The 17006-nt window shown below is 42.5% G+C and overlaps 1 protein-coding gene across 1 annotated transcript in view; it reads left to right on the top strand.

Moving 5' to 3' along the window:
- SACM1L (SAC1 like phosphatidylinositide phosphatase) overlaps nt 1-17006 on the top strand; it is a 458875-nt gene that overhangs the window by 70159 nt on the left and 371710 nt on the right. The gene's annotated exons all lie outside the window — the stretch shown is intronic.

Here is a 17006-nt window from a genome sequence, read left to right as displayed (position 1 = left end):
AAGAGGATATAAACTGGGACTCTCGGTGAATACATTGAGTTCAAGTTTCTGCTTTAGGGGCCCTTTATAGTACTAATATAGCAGCCGACAGGTGGATAGCGAGATTCATTAAAGCATGTGAAAGGAGTACCCCAGTACATATTCCACGTCTACCACCCTGGGACTTAAATCTAGTCCTTGATGCTTTAACCGAACCCCCCTTTGAGCCTTTACAGTCTATTCCTCTAAAGATTATCTCATACAAGATAGCCTTATTAATAGCCTTAACATCTGCCAGAAGAGTCGGAGATATCCAGGCACTTTCTTTATATCCTCCCTTTCTATTGACTTATCAGGACAGGGTAGTACTTAAACCAGATCCATCATACCTTCCGAAGTAGCAACAAATTATCATAGGTCTCAAGAAATTTTTCTTCCTTCCTTTTATGACAATCCATCAAATCCAGAGGAAGAAAAGCTACACATGTTGGATGTGAGAAGAGCAGTCTTGTCTTATGTAGAGAGAACCCAGTCCTGGAGACAGAGTAGGGCTCTGTTTATATATTTTCAGGGTCACAGAAAAGGTCTCGGAATCACGAAGGCTACCTTGTCCAGATGGATTAGAGAAGCCATCTGTCTAGCCTACTCAGCAAAAGGCAAGACTCCTCCAGAAGGTGTGAAGGCCCATTCGGCTAGAGTTGTTTCGTCATCTTGGGTGGAGAAAGCGGACATCGCCATTGAGCTCATATGTAAGGCCGCAACTTGGTCGTCACCTTCAACTTTTTATAGGTCAAGCCTATAATGTCTATCTTCTTCATCTGACTTAACCTTTGGGAGAGCTGTCCTCAGCACGGTGATCCCACCCTGGTGAAGGTTCTCTGTAAATCTCTTAAAGTGAGTGCTGTCGTGGCGAAGGGTAAAAAAGCCGGATTACTTACCGGTAATGCCCTTTTAATGAGCCACGACACCACCCTGTCACTTCCCACCCTAGTTAGTTATGTATAATTATTCTCACGATACTAAATTTTTCATGGGTGAATATAAAGAAGCAGAATGTGTGAAATGTTACACGCATTTATTAATTTGACAACGGCGGTTCCTCACGTACTCTGAAAAACAACTGAGGAGGAGAGGGGAACCACCCTTTTTATCTCTGTATGTTTCCTGTTCCTATGGGCGGGTCCCTTTCTCAAAGTGGGTGCTGTCGTGGCTCATTAAAAGGGCATTACTGGTAAGTAATCCGGCTTTTTTCAAACTTTTCATTTTTATGCCCTTAAATCAGAGAGATGTCACACAAAATAGTCAATAAATAACACTTCCCACATGTCTGCTTTACATCAGCACAATTTTGGAAACAAATATTTTTTTTTTTGTTAGGAAGTTATAAGGGTTAAAAGCTGATCAGCGATTTCTCATTTTTACAACATTATTTACAAAACCATTTTTAGGGATCACATCACATTTGAAGTCACTTTGAGGGGTGTACATGTCATAAAATACCTAAAAGTTACATCATTCTAAAAACTGCACCGCTCAAGGTACTCAAAACCACATTCAAGAAGTTAATTAACCCTTTACGTAATTAACCCTTTACGTGCTTCACAGGAACTGAAGCAATGTGTAAGGAAAAAAATTAACATTTAACTTTTTTTTACAAACCTTTTATTTCAGAACTTTTTTTTTTTTTTTAATTTTCACAAATGTAAAAAGAGAAAATGAACCACGAAATTTGCTGTGCAATTTGTCCTGAATACGCCGATACCCAATATGTGGGGGTAAACCACTGTTTGGGCGCATGGCAGAGCTCTGAAGGGAAGGAGCGCCGTTTGACTTTTTCAATGTAGAATTGGCTGGAATTGAGATCGGACGCCATGTAGCGTTTGCAGAGCCTCTGATGTGCCTAAACCGTAGAAACCCCCCACAAGTGTCCCCATTTTGCAAACTAGACCCCCCAAGGATCTTATATAGTTGTGTTGTGAGAACTTTGATCCCCCAAGTGCCGGGACCGGGGGTCAGACGCAGGCCGGCTTCTGCTGCGATTGCCGCTATGCTGCGGCCACGAGCGGCGATGGCGTCGCGGGGTCATCCGACGATGCCGTTCTTCGGCTTCCTGGCGCTTCCCTGAGTGCACTGCCCGATACCGGAAGTGACGTGCAGGGGGCGGGACCGGAACTCAAACGCCGGCTGGCTTCTGCTGGGAGCGCCGCTGTGCTAAATGCGGTGATGTCGATGTGGGGAGCGGTCAGAGGCCATAGGGGGTGGGGCAGTGACCAGCACGGGGAGGGATGGATTCCTGGCCACACACCTGCACATGATCCGGGGGAAGGGCTATATATTGCCGAACACAACGCTGCAGGGCTGATTGTGAGCCCATCTGCAGCTATGGATGAGCCGGAAGCTGCCGTTGGTCTGCTGGAGCAGGAGCAGGACAGAGCCTCAGAAAGGTCCCATGCAAACCCCCAGCCGAAGACCCGCGGATGCAGTTAGCAGCCCAGTCGCAAATCTAAACTGAAGGATCCGGTTCGCTTCCCCAGTAATCCAGTACCTGCCGCTACTGCCTGGGTAAGAGATCTTCGTGAAGGTACCCTGATGCAGTCTTTTCCTATGTTTATTTCCTTAGGGGAAAAAATGCGCTGGTAAGGTAAAGAACAAGGAATGCGCACTATGCGGTTGCCCTTTGCCAGACGCCTACCCTAAAAGACTTTGTCAGTCGTGTGTGCGACAGACAGTAGGGAATAAAACGTTGGGACATTGTGTAGCGGTAGCACCAGTTAAATTACATAGGGGTTTGTTTTGTCTTTTTTTCCGCTCCCATAGGTGGCGGAAGAGTCTCCCAATTTTACTTCAAACCTTAGAGAGATTATCAGGATAGAAGTAAATGATTCCCTAAAATCCTTGTCCCGGGGGGAGCTTTCCAAGAGAAGAAGGGAGCCTACCGCCTCAGATTCAGATTCGTCCGCTGGCCCTAGAAAGGAAAATGATTCTGAAACCTCTGTCTCCTCGGCGTCCTCTTCAGAAGAAGATTCTAATCGATTCTGCTTCCCGCTGGACCAGCTGGACAAGCTGATTAAATCCGTTAGATCCACCATGGGGGTGGCTGACGAAAGGCCAGAGCTTTCAGCGCAAGACCTAATGTTTGGCAGTCTAGACCCGAAAAAGCGTAAATCCTTTCCGCTTAATGACAAGGTTCAGAACCTTATCAAAAGGGAATGGAAAAAGCCAGAGAAAAAAGGCTCCTTTCCACCGGCCTTTAAACGGAGATATCCCTTGGAGGACCCCTTGGTGCACACGTGGGATAAGGCACCAAAATTGGACACAGTGGTGGCTAAGGCGTCTAAAAAATCATCTATTCCCTTTGATGACATGGCTTCCTTAAAAGATCCTCTTGATAAGAAAGCAGACTCCTTTCTTAAAGGGACTTGGGAGATGTCGGCAGGTGCCCTAAGACCTGCAGTAGCTGCAACTTGTGCAGCCAGATCAATGATGGTCTGGCTGGATCAACTAGGGTCTAAATTGGAAGATGGAGTCTCCAGAGAATCCATGTTAAAATTCCTGCCAACAATTCAGAATGCCGCTTTTCTTGCAGATGCATCTGCAGATTCTGCAAGAATGGCGGCTAGAGCGGCAGGATTATCAAATGCGGCACGCAGGGCCCTATGCCTGAAATGTTGGCCAGGTGACCTTCAATTCAGATCCCGTCTGTGCTCTATTCCATGCGAAGGAGAATACCTGTTCGGTCCAGTCCTAGACGAACTGCTGGAGAAAGCCGGAGACGAGAAAAAGAAATTTCCCAGTCTACCAACTACTTATAGGCGTCCCTTCACTGGGAAAAGGTTCTTTCGCAGAAGACCAGCTAGGGACCAGAGCAGATGGGACGATAAAAAGAAAAAAGTACTGGATTTATGTTTGGAGGTGGGGGACGTCAGGAGCCATCTCGTGAGGTCAAAAAACCACCCCAATGACTAGTCGCCCCGGTGGGAGGTAGACTATCTGCCTTCTACCTGGCCTGGTCCAAAATTTCCAGTAGCGATTGGATTTTGGGAATAATAGCTACGGGTCTGCGGCTAGAGTTCTCCTCTATCCCTCATAATTTTTTCAGAGTTACCCCACTCAGGTCCTCTCCAGCAGAAAAGGTGGCCCTGGAAACGGAAGTTCACGACCTGCTCAATAAGAATGTCCTATCGGAGGTTCCGGAAGCAGAACGGGGTAGAGGGTTCTACTCTCTTCTATTCCTGATTCGTAAACCAGACAGCTCCTTCAGAACTATTATCAACCTTGTGGCTCTTAACAATTTTCTGACCGTACAATCGTTTAAAATGGAGACTGTTAACACCGCAGTAAAGCTACTGTTTAAAAACTGCTTTATGGTAGTGTTGGATTTATAGGACGCCTATTACCATATCCCCATTTATGCAGGACACCAACGATTCCTGAGGGTGGCGGTCCGGTTGAATGGGGTGGTCAGACATTTCCAGTATACGGCCCTCCCTTTTGGTATATTGGTCGCCCCTCGGGTGTTTACTAAGGTAATGGCTGAAGTTATGGCCCACCTACATGAGTCTGACATTCTAATAATCCCCTACCTGGACGATCTCCTTATCGTGGGTAAAACATCGGATCACTGTCTAGAACAATTACATAAATTAATGTCTGCCCTGGAGCGTCTGGGGTGGTTGCTAAATGTCAAAAAATCACGGTTACAACCCATGACGGTGCAGCGAGTTTTAGGCCTGACCTTGATCGCCTGCACCTTCAGGTGCTGAATGCCTCTAAAAACCCCACCATGTCCGTTGGGAAAGCGATGTCTCTGTTAGGCTCTCGTCCTGCATTCCAGCGGTCCTATGGGCCCAGTATCATATAAGAATACTTCAGGGTGAGGTGCTGTCACAACAAAAAATGTTGGGGGGTTGTCTAGAGAGCCAGCTGACTTTATCCCAAGACACTATTGTTTCCCACGAATGGTGGCTAGACCGAGAGAACCTATCCACAGGGGTCCCCTGGGAATATAATGTAAGGCTAGGGTCACATTGCGTTAGTGCAATCCGTTTAGCGCTAGCGGATTGCGCTAACGCAATGTTTTTTATGGGGCCGCGTTTTGGGGTCGCGTTAACGTCCCCGCTCTCGCAGATCCTCGATCTGCGAGAGCGGGGAATGGACCTCGGGCGCGCCGCGGACGCTGCAAGCAGCGTCCGCGGCGCGCCACAAAACACCGGCGCATCGCTAGCACGTGCTGAACATGGCACGCGCTAGTGATGCGCGTTCCAATTGCCTGAATGGGCGCGCTAACGGACGCGTTGTACGGCGTTAATTTTGCCGTGCAACGCTGTCCGTTAGCGCGGTCCCATTAACGCAATGGGAACCTAGCCTAACTCGTATAGTCACCTCAGACGCCAGCCCTTCTGGGTGGGGGGCTCACATGGGTGAAATATTGGTCAAGGGGCTTTGGGATCAGCGTCAGATGGAAATGTCCTCCAACCTGAAGGAATTAACGGCAGTGGAACAGGCAGTTAAAACACTCCTTGTCTATCTACAGGGCCACCACGTGCGGATATTCTCAGACAATCGGGTCACAGTGGCATATATAAATCACCAAGGCAGAACCCGTTCCAAATCCCTAATGAACATAGCAGATCATCTGTTCCAGCTAGCAGAGCAACATCTCTCATTGACGGCTCTTCACATAAGAGGAGCAGAAAATACTATGGCGGATTACTTAAGCCGCAACACATTGAGGCAGGGAGAATGGTCCCTGAACAGCTCCATCTTCAACCTCATTGTGGAAAGGTGGGGTCAACCGGATATAGATCTGTTCGCCACAAAGGGAAACAGTAAAGTGGCACAATTCTGCTCTCTGAACCCCAGAGAAAATCCTCTGTCAGTAGACGCCCTCCTCATAGACTGGAACTTCAGGCTAGCTTACGCCTTTCCTCCCCTGTCTCTACTTCCTCTGGTGGTGAGGAAAATCAGGAAGGACAAGGCCACAGTTATAGTAATTGCCCCCTTCTGGCCCAGAAGGACGTGGTTTACATGCCTCAGGACTATGTCAATATCCGACCCATGGGTTTTACCAGACATCCCGGATCTCCTATCCCAGGGCCCAGTCGGCCTTCATGTGACGGCGTGGATTTTGAGCGGGCACTGTTAAAAGATAGGGGGTTCTCTCCGGGCCTCATTAACACTCTGCTGAAGAGCAGAAAAATAATCACCACAAAAATTTGTCAAGATCTGGAAGAGATTTCTTCAAAACTCAGGGGTAGTAGCTGGTCAGTCAATACCAATAGACCAGATTTTGGATTTCTTGCAAAAGGGCTTAGATATGGGGTTATGCCCAAATACTCTTAAAGTACAGGTGTTGGCCTTAGGGGCCCTCTTTGGCTGCAACATTGCTGAAAATTACTGCGTCAGCAGATTCATCAAGGCGACAAAACGGTCTAGGTCAATGGTGAAGAATAGGGTCATGCCATGGGACCTGAACCTAGTCCTCTCAGCCACGACAGAGGCCCCATTTGAGCCAATTTCTTCAACCTCTATTAAAAATCTGTCTCTTAAAGTAGCCTCCCTGGTGGCATTATCCAGGGTTCCCCCTTACATGCAACTTAGGGATGATAGAGTGATACTGTCCCCTGATCCAGCATATCTTCCTAAGGTAGTGTCCAGATTCCACAGAACACAGGAGATAGTTCTTCCATCTTTCCTCCCTAATCCTACTAATGATAAGGAAAGGAAACTACACACTTTAGATGTAAAAAGATGTATCCTGGAATATCTAGCAGTGACTGATCCTTGGAAGATAGATAACTCCCTATTTGTGTCCTATCAGGGTAGCAGGAAAGGTCATAGAGCATCGAAATCTACATTAGCTAGATGGATCAGGGAGGCTATTTCGCTGGCATACATCTCAAAGGGCAAGCCGGCACCTGAAGGACTAAAAGCGCATTCCACTAGAGCTATGGCGGCCTTGTGGGCGGAAAGGTTGGAGGTGTCGATTGACCAAATTTGTAAGGCTGCTACTTGGTCTTCTCCAAACACTTTTTATAACCATTATAGATTGAACCTGGGTGCCTCTTCTGACCTCTTTTTCGTTGTAAGGGTGCTGCAAGCCGCAGTCCCTCCCTAAAACAGTTACTCTCTGTAATTCTCTCTGTGGTGCTGTCCATGACAGCACCCGTACATACCCTCCCATCTTCTTAAGTTCTGGGTGTACACCTCTTCCTTTGTTTATATAATTCACGGGTAGTGAATAGTTAGTAGTTGTATCATTGTTTATTAAGTATGCTATTAACCTTGGTGGTCCTCATCAACTGATGCGTGGGAGAGGTGCCGCCCTTATGTATCTGTAGGTTTCCTGTTCCTGAAGGGCGGATCCCCTCTCTCCGTGGTGCTGTCATGGACGACCGATAATGACCCCATCACAGTGATCAAAATAAAAAGAAAAGTAAATGTACTCCCCCTTTATCACCCCCTTAGTTAGGGAACAATAAGGGAACAATGTCATGGACTCCGAAAAACACCGCTAACCGGTGAGTAACTAAGACTATCACAGTGATCAAAATGAATCAATAGGAAAAATCTCCTGTTTCCGGGTGTGGGCCGGCAGATCTCTCGCATGCGCCCTCTATTTTCTTACTGGAGGAAGACGCCAGGAGCCGTGTGGGAAGCAGGAGGACACAAGGACATCGGGAGGTAGAGGGGTGGATCGGGGACCCTATTTCTCTCTCCTCTGATGTGCGATTACATCAGAGGAGAGGGAAATTAAATAGCAAATCAATTTTTTTTATTTTTTTTATTTTTTTTTGCGGTTAATCATATAACGGCGATCACAACCCCGGGGCCTGTAAAAACCGACCTGAATCATGTTCTTTGGTGTCTCAGCTACCCCCTGGGGCTCTGGGGAGCGTTATGCCTTTTCTCACTGCGCCGTTAAAAAGCGGTGCTGTAGTTTAAGTACCCTTAATTTCCGATGTGAAAAGGTGTATCGGCGGTCGTTAAGGACAATGGTACCAAATACTAATGAAATGTATGTAAACTTTTGATTTTGCAGTAAGTAATAAAAATGCTTCAAAACATTCTCTTTCTTTCTCTCTCTCATATATATTATTCTGGTATTTGGCAAATATTACTAATTATGGTAATCCAAATTGGTCTAAAACGGGAAAAGTTTATTCTGATTTCATGTCAGATATTGAGAAAAACATGCATAGGTGTCTTTTTAAATAGTGTATGTAAACTTCTGGTTTCAACTGCAGAGTTGCCACAAAAATGTCCAAAAGGACGTCCGAAAAGATGCTTCAGGAAAAACGCCATCAGTGTTTTCAACTTCAAAAACTATGTGGATAATCTGAGTGGCTAAAAGAAGCACATACTGAGGCTAAGTTCACACTCTGTGTTTGCTGCGTTTTTTTCTGCTTGACAGGAATGAACCTGAGGCAAAAACGCAGATTTTGCTGTTTTTTTTTATTTATTTTTTTCCCATTCATTTTTTTCCATTCAATAGGTGAAAAATTCAGAAAAAACAGTGAAAGTGCCATGCTCGACGTCCATAAAAAGCTGTGAAGCACAAAATACTGATGACAAAAAAACAAGCTGTATGAATGAGATTTCTGAAATCTCATAGGCATAGCTGATACTGTCAAATACAGCTGAAAATTAGCATTAAAAAATGCAAAAAAAGCTGTAGTAACGCCCAGTGTGAACATACCCTAAGGCTAACGGCTTTTGAATGCAGGTGATTCCGCAAGTGTTCATTGAATCTTGCGGAATCACTGCGTCCTATACCTTTGACGGGTGATCTTTTTCTTGCGGAGACTGAGCGTCTCCACAAGAGAAATAGACATGCTGCGGTCTGGAAAGATGTGCCACATGTCCGTCTCCACAGAGAAGCCGGAGGCATCCGTGCACGCATAGTGGAGATGGGATTTCTTGAAATCTCATCCACTATTCTGTAACATCTGGCCCCTGCGTGTTGGACGCTGCGGAGGTATGCAGTGTTCAACCCGCAGCGTTTACTGACCGTATGCACCTACCCTAATACTTCACATTATAGAGTGAAACCTTCTTGTGACAGTGCAACGGTAAACCGGCTCAAAAAAACTGTCGACTGTGTTTCCTGAAGCTGCTCTGCCTCGAAAACTTGTTTGCTGCGCCAGCATCTAATTAACGCTGAATGCAGATACTTGCATGTAGGTTTTCAGGAGATGTCCCTTGTTGGCTTGTTCTGTTTGTGTATAAAAGAAATTGGCAACTTTTCTTCTGTATGTGCAGTAAATCGCCACATTCGTCTTCAAATATTAATGATCAATTCACACTTAAGTATATCTAATTTTTCACAGAAATTAAGCCCCATTTACATGTCCACTTAAAAAAAAAAAAAATAATAAAAAAAATAAAAAAAATAAAAAAAAACATGTGAGACAGTCTGTTTTTACTATCCGCGTGTTTTTTGTTTGGCATCCGTGTATATATTTGTGCCGTCCATGTGACCCATACCGGAATAGTAATTAAACATTTTTATGTGTTTAAAGATGTGCAAAGATACAGATCGTTAGATAGGAGGTAAATAGATGATGAATAAATATCCGTGAGATATATAATTGGTGCCTTGAGTGTGTAGTTTGCAGTACATGTTTTAACCAAGTAAATGAAAAAATAAATGTGGGGTCCCTCCCATTTTTAGTAACCAGCAAAGGTAGAAACGGAGAGCTGTTACCAGCCTGCAGCCGCCTCAGTAGTGGACCATTGCATTAGACGCTTCAATTCTGGTTCTTCGCCTTCGCTCTTCCCAATTGCCCTGGTGAGTTGACAATCAGGGTAATAGGGCTTGGAGTTAATGTCAGCTGTGAATTGTCCAAAAACACAGCTGACATCAAGCCCTGATGTTGGTAATGGAGCAGTGTCTTATTTTACACTTCCATTAGTAACCCAGTGCTAAAACAATCAAGCAAAAAACCCCCACACACTCAAAAGTACTTTATTTAAAAAAAATTTAAAAAAATCCCAGACTTTTTTGTTGGTTCACCAGTTTATTAAAAAAAAAATCCGAAACAAGTGCAACGTAGTCCAGGGAATCTGAGAAGTCTACAAATGGAAACCTGAAAATCATAAAATAAGAGAATTAAAATCCATAAACTGCCCCTCGTTCGCTAATTAATTAGAAAGCAAAGTTCTTATGCAGGTCCGACATAGTCCAGCGCTTCCCATGATGTTCCCTGACCCCGTCGTCCTAAGCAGACTCATTCTGAGGCTCCCTAGGCTTTACCAGCAGCCACTCCCAATGCACACTGCATTCTGCGGGACTCTGCGACTGTGAACAGCAGTAACATTACTTAGTTCATCGCTTTTCACAGTTGCTGAGTCTCGCTGAGTGATGCATGAGCTGGGAATGGCTGCTGCTCCATAGGCTTGGATGACTGATTCGGGGAAGAGCATGGAAACCGCTGGACTACGTCTGACCCGCTTTGGATTTTTTTTTTCTTTTTTAGTAAATTTATGAACCAGGGAAAGTGTCGGTTAGTTCCCCCCTCCAAAAGTTTCTTTGTTGTGTGTGTGTGTGTGTGTGTGTATATATTATTTATTTTTTATAAATTACTGGTTAAGGCCCCCTTCACATGTCAGTGTCTGCAGTACATGTGGTGACTGTTTTCACACGTACTGGAGACACTTATACACTCAGACCCATTTAAATCTTGGACATGTCCATTTTTTCACCAGTAGCATGGACGTCAATATGTCTTGCACACGGACGACAAAGTACGCCATCCGTGTGACACCTACCGGAATAGAAATGAGAACTGTCTAGGTGTTAGATGTGCAAAAATATAGATTGAAAGATATCTGTGAGATATATAATTAGTGTTGTGGGTGTGTAGTTTACTGTACATATATTTAAGTAAAAAAATAAATAGAAAAAATGGCATGGGAGTCCACCTTTATTTTTTAATACCCAGCTAAGGGAATGCAGATAGCAGTGAGCTGGTTTTTAGTCTCGGAAGGGCCCAATAATTATAGAGCTTCCCAGCCTATAAATATCAACTTATTTTTTGCTTAGCCTTTACTAGTTAATAAAAAGCAGGGATTTATTTAAAAATAGGTGGGAATCCGTCATTTTTTTCTTTTTAACTAGCAAAGGCTAAGCAGAAAGCTGCAGGCTGATGTTAATAAACTGGGAAGGTCCATGGTTAATTGGGTCTTCAGAATTATAACATGAGTTCACAGCTGCCTGCTTTTCCTTAGCTGGTTATTAAAAATAATAGGGAACCCCATGCAATTTTTTCTATTTCTTTTTTTACTTAAATATGTGTACAGTACATGGATTTATCTAAAAGCTAAACATCTGGCATTTCTATTCTGCATTGTATTCTAGCACGTGTCACACTTAGGGTATGTGCACACGTTGTGGATTTTGCTGCGGATCCGCAGCTGTTTTGACGCTGCGGATTTGCAGCTGTTTTCCCTGAGTTTACAGTACCATGTAAACCTATGGTAAACAAAATCCGCAGTGCACATGCTGCGGACAAAAACGCGCGGAAACGTAGCGTTTATTCCGCGGATTGTCAATTCTTTGTGCGGATTCCTCAGCAGTTTACACCTGCTCCATAATAGGAATCCGCATGTGTAAAACCACATGTGAAATTCACACACAAATTGCATTAAAAACGCGGTAATTCTGCAGGTAATCCACAGTGTGGTTTACCTGCGGATTTACCAAAATCAGTCCGGAAAAATCTGCAGGACTTTCTGAAACGTGTGCACGTAGCCTCATGGTGCACACGCATACCACAAAGTTTGGACTTACGGACACGGATAGCACTGTACTGGTTTTTCCCAGTACCGGAAATATCTGAACATGTGAATGAGGCCTTCGTAATGGGGGGGTGTCTGGTGCCCTCTCGGACAGTTAACAGCTGACATTAACCCCAAGCAACAGAAAAAAGTATTTCAGCTCACCAAAGATTCATCCAATTGTGGTCACTCCGGAGTTAATACAATGCGGTGCGTGGACATGGAGATCCTGAGCCGACTCCTAGGCGAATGAAACATATACACAAAAAGGAGTAAGTCCAGTCACCAGCAAAATGACGTATTGGGTAGAGGAAAATTAGGCCATGATTTAAAAAAGAAAAAAAACAATTCCTTTGTCATTTATTGTAATTTCATAAAAACATCTTGCTAGATGTTTTTATGAAATTACAATAAAAAAACAGGTTTTTTTTTTTTTTTTTAAATCATGGCCTAATTTTCCTCTACCTATTCATTTTGCTGGTGACTGGACTTCCTCCTTTTTGTGTACATTAATCCCAAGCCCCATTACCCTGCTTGTCAATGCACCAGGGCAGTTGAGAAAAGCGAAGGCGAAGCACCAATATTGGAGACTCTCATCTGGGGGCGGATATCTGCTCACAGCTGTCTGCTTTTACCTTTGCTGGTTACCAAAAATGGGAAGGACCCCTTGTTGTTGTTGTTTTTTTTTTTTCTTGTTACACTTCTTTATTTGGTTAATTTATGAACTATACGCATCACACGTAAAGCACTAATTATTTATCTCAGGGATATCTGTTTATTTACCTGATCTCTAGCTATCTCTGTTTTCACATCTTTAAAACATAACAATGTTTAATTTTTATTCTGCATTATATTCCGATATGTGTCACTCATGTCATCTGTTCGGTAAGTATTGTCATCCGTGCTGTCAGAAGAAAAATGAAAAAAAAAAACAAACAAAAAGAAACAGAGCTGCACCGACCCATAGATTGAGTGTGCATGTGTTCGTGTCTCTGGTACGTGTGTGGCCACTCTTATCGGGAACGCAGACAAGTGAAGGTGGACTTGTACAGAACCAGGTTATATTCGTGGCTGTGGTGTCTAAGTCAGAGCTTGTTTTGGGTGGAGTTGGAGTAGACATGTACCAATTCCAGTTTACAATTACGGTAAATTTAAAAAAAAAAAAAATTTTTTCTATTAATTTTCATAGGAAATTTAAACAATTTTCGAAATGTTAACTATCGTATTTTGCGGACCATAGGACGCGACTCACATTTTGGGTAGGCAAATGGGGTTATTCCATATCAAGTGATCCAAATATGAATGTTTTTTTTTTACTTGACGTCTTTAGATTTTTTTTATTTTTTATGAAGTACAACTTTACTTAATTACAAATTAAAAGTTTTGAATTTTTTACTTCATCAGTTAATTTTTTCAGCCTTCTAAAGTTTTGAAAAAGCACGAATTTTGGCCTGGTATGGATTTATATATATATTTTTTTCCTATCTTGGGCTATAATTAAGATAAAGGTGGGAGAGGCATCATTTTTCTCAGAATGGTACCGGCTTTCATTTGATATGTCACAAGACTGTTTCTTTGTATTTTGTTTTGGAGAAATCAAATTTAAAATTTTGATGCGCAATTGTGAAAAAAAACGTATGTTTTAAAATTGTGAAAAAATGTGTTACTTGTGTTCTTGTTTTACACTGTGTTCCAAATTATTATGCAAATGATATTTTTCTCGGATTTTCCTAAATGGTCAGTGCAAATGACAGTCTAATAAAAGTCATCACTCGTTAGAGTATACATCGAATTTTATTGAAGAAACCTCCCAATGATAACAGTATATTCTCCAAAATAAATAAAAACTCAAAATGCACTGTTCCAAATTATTAGGCACAGTAGAATTTCTATACATTTGATATGTTTTAAAGAACTGAAAATGCTCATTTGTGGAGTTTGCAGCATTAGGAGGTCACATTCACTGAACAAAACAGCTATTTAACTCCAAAACATCCTAACAGGCCAAGTTTCATGTTAAAATAGGACCCCTTCTTTGATATCACTTTCACAATTCTTGCATCCATTGAACTTGTGAGTTTTTGGAGAGTTTCTGCTTGTATTTCTTTGCATGAAGTCAGAATCGCCTCCCAGAGCTGCTGTTTTGATGTGAACTGCCTCCCACCCTCATAAATATTTTGCTTGATGATACTCCAAAGGTTCTCTGTACGGTTGAGGTCAGGGGAAGATGGTGGCCACACCATGAGTTTATCTCCTTTTATGCCCATAGCAGCCAATGACTCAGAGGTATTCTTTGCTGCATGAGATGGTGCACTGTCATGCATGAAGCTGATTTTGCTCCTGAAGGCACGTTTCTGCTTTTTAGACCATGGAAGAAAGTTGTCAGTCAGAAACTCTAAATACTTTGCAGAGGTCATTTTCACACCTTCAGGAACCTTAAAGCGTCTTACCAGCTGTTTCCCCGTGATTCTGGTCCAAAGTGTGACTCCACCTCCTTGCTGACGTCGCAGCCTTGATGGGACATGGTGGCAATCCACCAACCATCCACTACTCCATCCATCTGGACCATCCAGGGTTGCTCGACACTCATCAGTAAAACAAGACTGTTTGGAAATTAGTGTTCATGTATGTCTGGGCCCACTGCAACCGTTTCTGCTTGTGAACACTGTTTAGGGGTGGCTGAATAGTAGAGCAAGCAAGCCTTTGAAGGATCCTACACCTTGAGGTTCGAGGGACTCCAGAGGCACAAGCAGCTTGAAATAACTGCTGCTTTGTAATGGTATTTTGGCAGCTGCTCTCTTAATCCCATGAATTTGTCTGGCAGAAACCTTCCTCATTATGCCTTTATCTGCATGAACTCTGTCTGTGCTCTGCTTCAGTCACAAATCTCTTCACAGTATGATGACCACTCTTAAGTTTTCGTGGAATATCTAATGTTTTCATACCTTGTCCAAGGCATTGCACTATTTAATGCTTTTCAGCAGCAGAGAGATCCTTTTTAGTTCCCATATTACTTGAAACCTGTGGCCTGCTTAATAATGTGGAACATAATTATTAAGTAGTTTTCCTTTAATTAGAATCACCTGGATAACTAATTATCACGTGTTTAAGATTGATTTCAGTGATCCATTGAGCCCTGAGACACAATACCATCCACGAGTTTATTTGAAAAACAAAACAATTAAATCTTTATGACACTTAAATCCAATTTGCATAATAATTTGGAACACAGTGTACATTTGTACAGGGATCAACTTAGGACATATCAATTTTTTTTCTCTTTTTTTAAAGCCTTGAATCATTTGATTTTGGGTATGTGCACATGTTGCGGATTCATGTGCGGATTTTTCCGCACAGATTCTGAAAAATCCGCAGGTAAAACATTTTAGCATGGATTTTCTACGGCTTTTGTGCGGTTTTCACCTGCGTTTTTACGCCTGCGGATTCCTATTAAGGAATAGGTGGAAAATGCTGTGGAATCCGCACAAAGAATTGACATGCTGTAGAAAATAAACTGCAGTGCTTCCGTGAGGTATTTTCCGCAGCATGTGCACTGCGGATTTGGTTTTCCATAGGTTTACATGGTACTGTACAACGCATGGAAGACTGCTGCGAATCCACAGCATCAAATCCGCTGCAGATCCGCAGCCAAATCCGCAACGTGTGCACATAGCCTTTTGTGTGAGTTTCTTCCTTTTTTTTTCCTTTTCAAATTGCAACTTATTGAATTCAACATTTATATGCAACAATAAAGAAATACAAAAAACAGACCCCAAAGTGCCAGAATTAAATCCATCTTAATCATCATAACACAACTTGCTCAGCATTTTCAGTCTGAATGCATTGAACAAGCCAAAAGACAAAAGGTGATCATATCCTCAAGTGTGATTTTCTAAATACAGTCTCATCCTAATTATGTTAAAAACAAGATTAAAAGAACCAATATTTTTACCACCTATTTATTTTTTTCTATTATATCACTAAACATGTCATTTATGAAGTGTTTAAGAAGAATATTACAGTAGTTAAATCCTCATTCTATAACATATCAACTAATCAAACAATTAATAGTAGGTTTTTACACTGGCCTTTTATGAATTTATCCCTTCTTATGGGTGAAATGAAATCTTGTCCATAAGCGCTTACTAGCAATAGCAATTTCCTTTTGTATCAGAGTATGTACGGCCGGTCATGGTGCTCGGCTCCACCTGAGGTAATATCTGATTTTTGTTAATTTTTAAAATGTCTGGTTTTCTTGGATGCACAAAGGACGGCGCTGGACCAGAAGGTGCAAAATTGTCAATTCTGCTTCTTCATTTTCACAATCTCCAGTAACCGCCACCAGCGCCAATCATATTCACAGGTCACATAACCTGTTATGTCATCCATTGTCAATCAAATTTTTCTCACCCCATTTGAAGTGTTGCATGGTTGCATGGGTGTTAAGATTTGGTGTGAATACGGCCTCTGGAGGCTCGAGCTGCCGGCCTGTCATCTGCTCTGCATTCACTGTCTGCCCCTGTTCATTCTCAGGTTGAGCCCTTAGGCTATGTGCACACGTCAGGATTCCTTGCAGAAATTTCCTGAATGAAACCGGACATTATCTGCAAGAAATCAGCATACTTTTTTTTGCGTATTTTCTCGCTGTTTTTTCGCATTGTTTTTTCCGGAGGTTCCCAATGCAAAAAGATAGTGGGAAATCCGAAAAAAAAACAACGCAAAATTAATGAACATGATGCGTTTTTTATCGCGGAAAAACGTAACATATTCACAGAAATTACGGAATGCATTATAAATGATGGGATGCATATATGTGCGTTTTTATCGTGTTTTTATAGCAAAAAAAGGCGAAAAATCCTGAACGTGTGCACACAGCCCAACAAAGCTTTCTCCTTTGTCCTCTCCTGCTTCTAAGCTGTAACATAATAAAATAATACAGGAATATCTAAAAATCATGGATTATTTGGTAAATATAGACCCCACACTGTTAGACCACAGGCTGAAGAGATCTGAATGCGAGATTTTCAAATTGACACTCCTAATAGTTTTATTTTTTTAAATATGATCCCATCACGATCCCAACTTGTATTTTGGCACAGATGTGGCAAGGAGCATAGCAGGCACATGTGCAGTTTTTGAAATTTTTAAATTAAACTTTTTTTTCAGAAATGCATTTTAAAATTTGGCGTTCGCATGGGTAAGATATTAACAAAGATACTCTTGTGATATATCTGGTGAAAGATTGTACA

The sequence above is a fragment of the Ranitomeya imitator genome, chromosome 6 (assembly GCF_032444005.1).
Source record: "Ranitomeya imitator isolate aRanImi1 chromosome 6, aRanImi1.pri, whole genome shotgun sequence".
NCBI classification, from domain to species: domain Eukaryota; kingdom Metazoa; phylum Chordata; class Amphibia; order Anura; family Dendrobatidae; genus Ranitomeya; species Ranitomeya imitator.
This window is presented reverse-complemented; position numbering and strand designations above follow the sequence as displayed.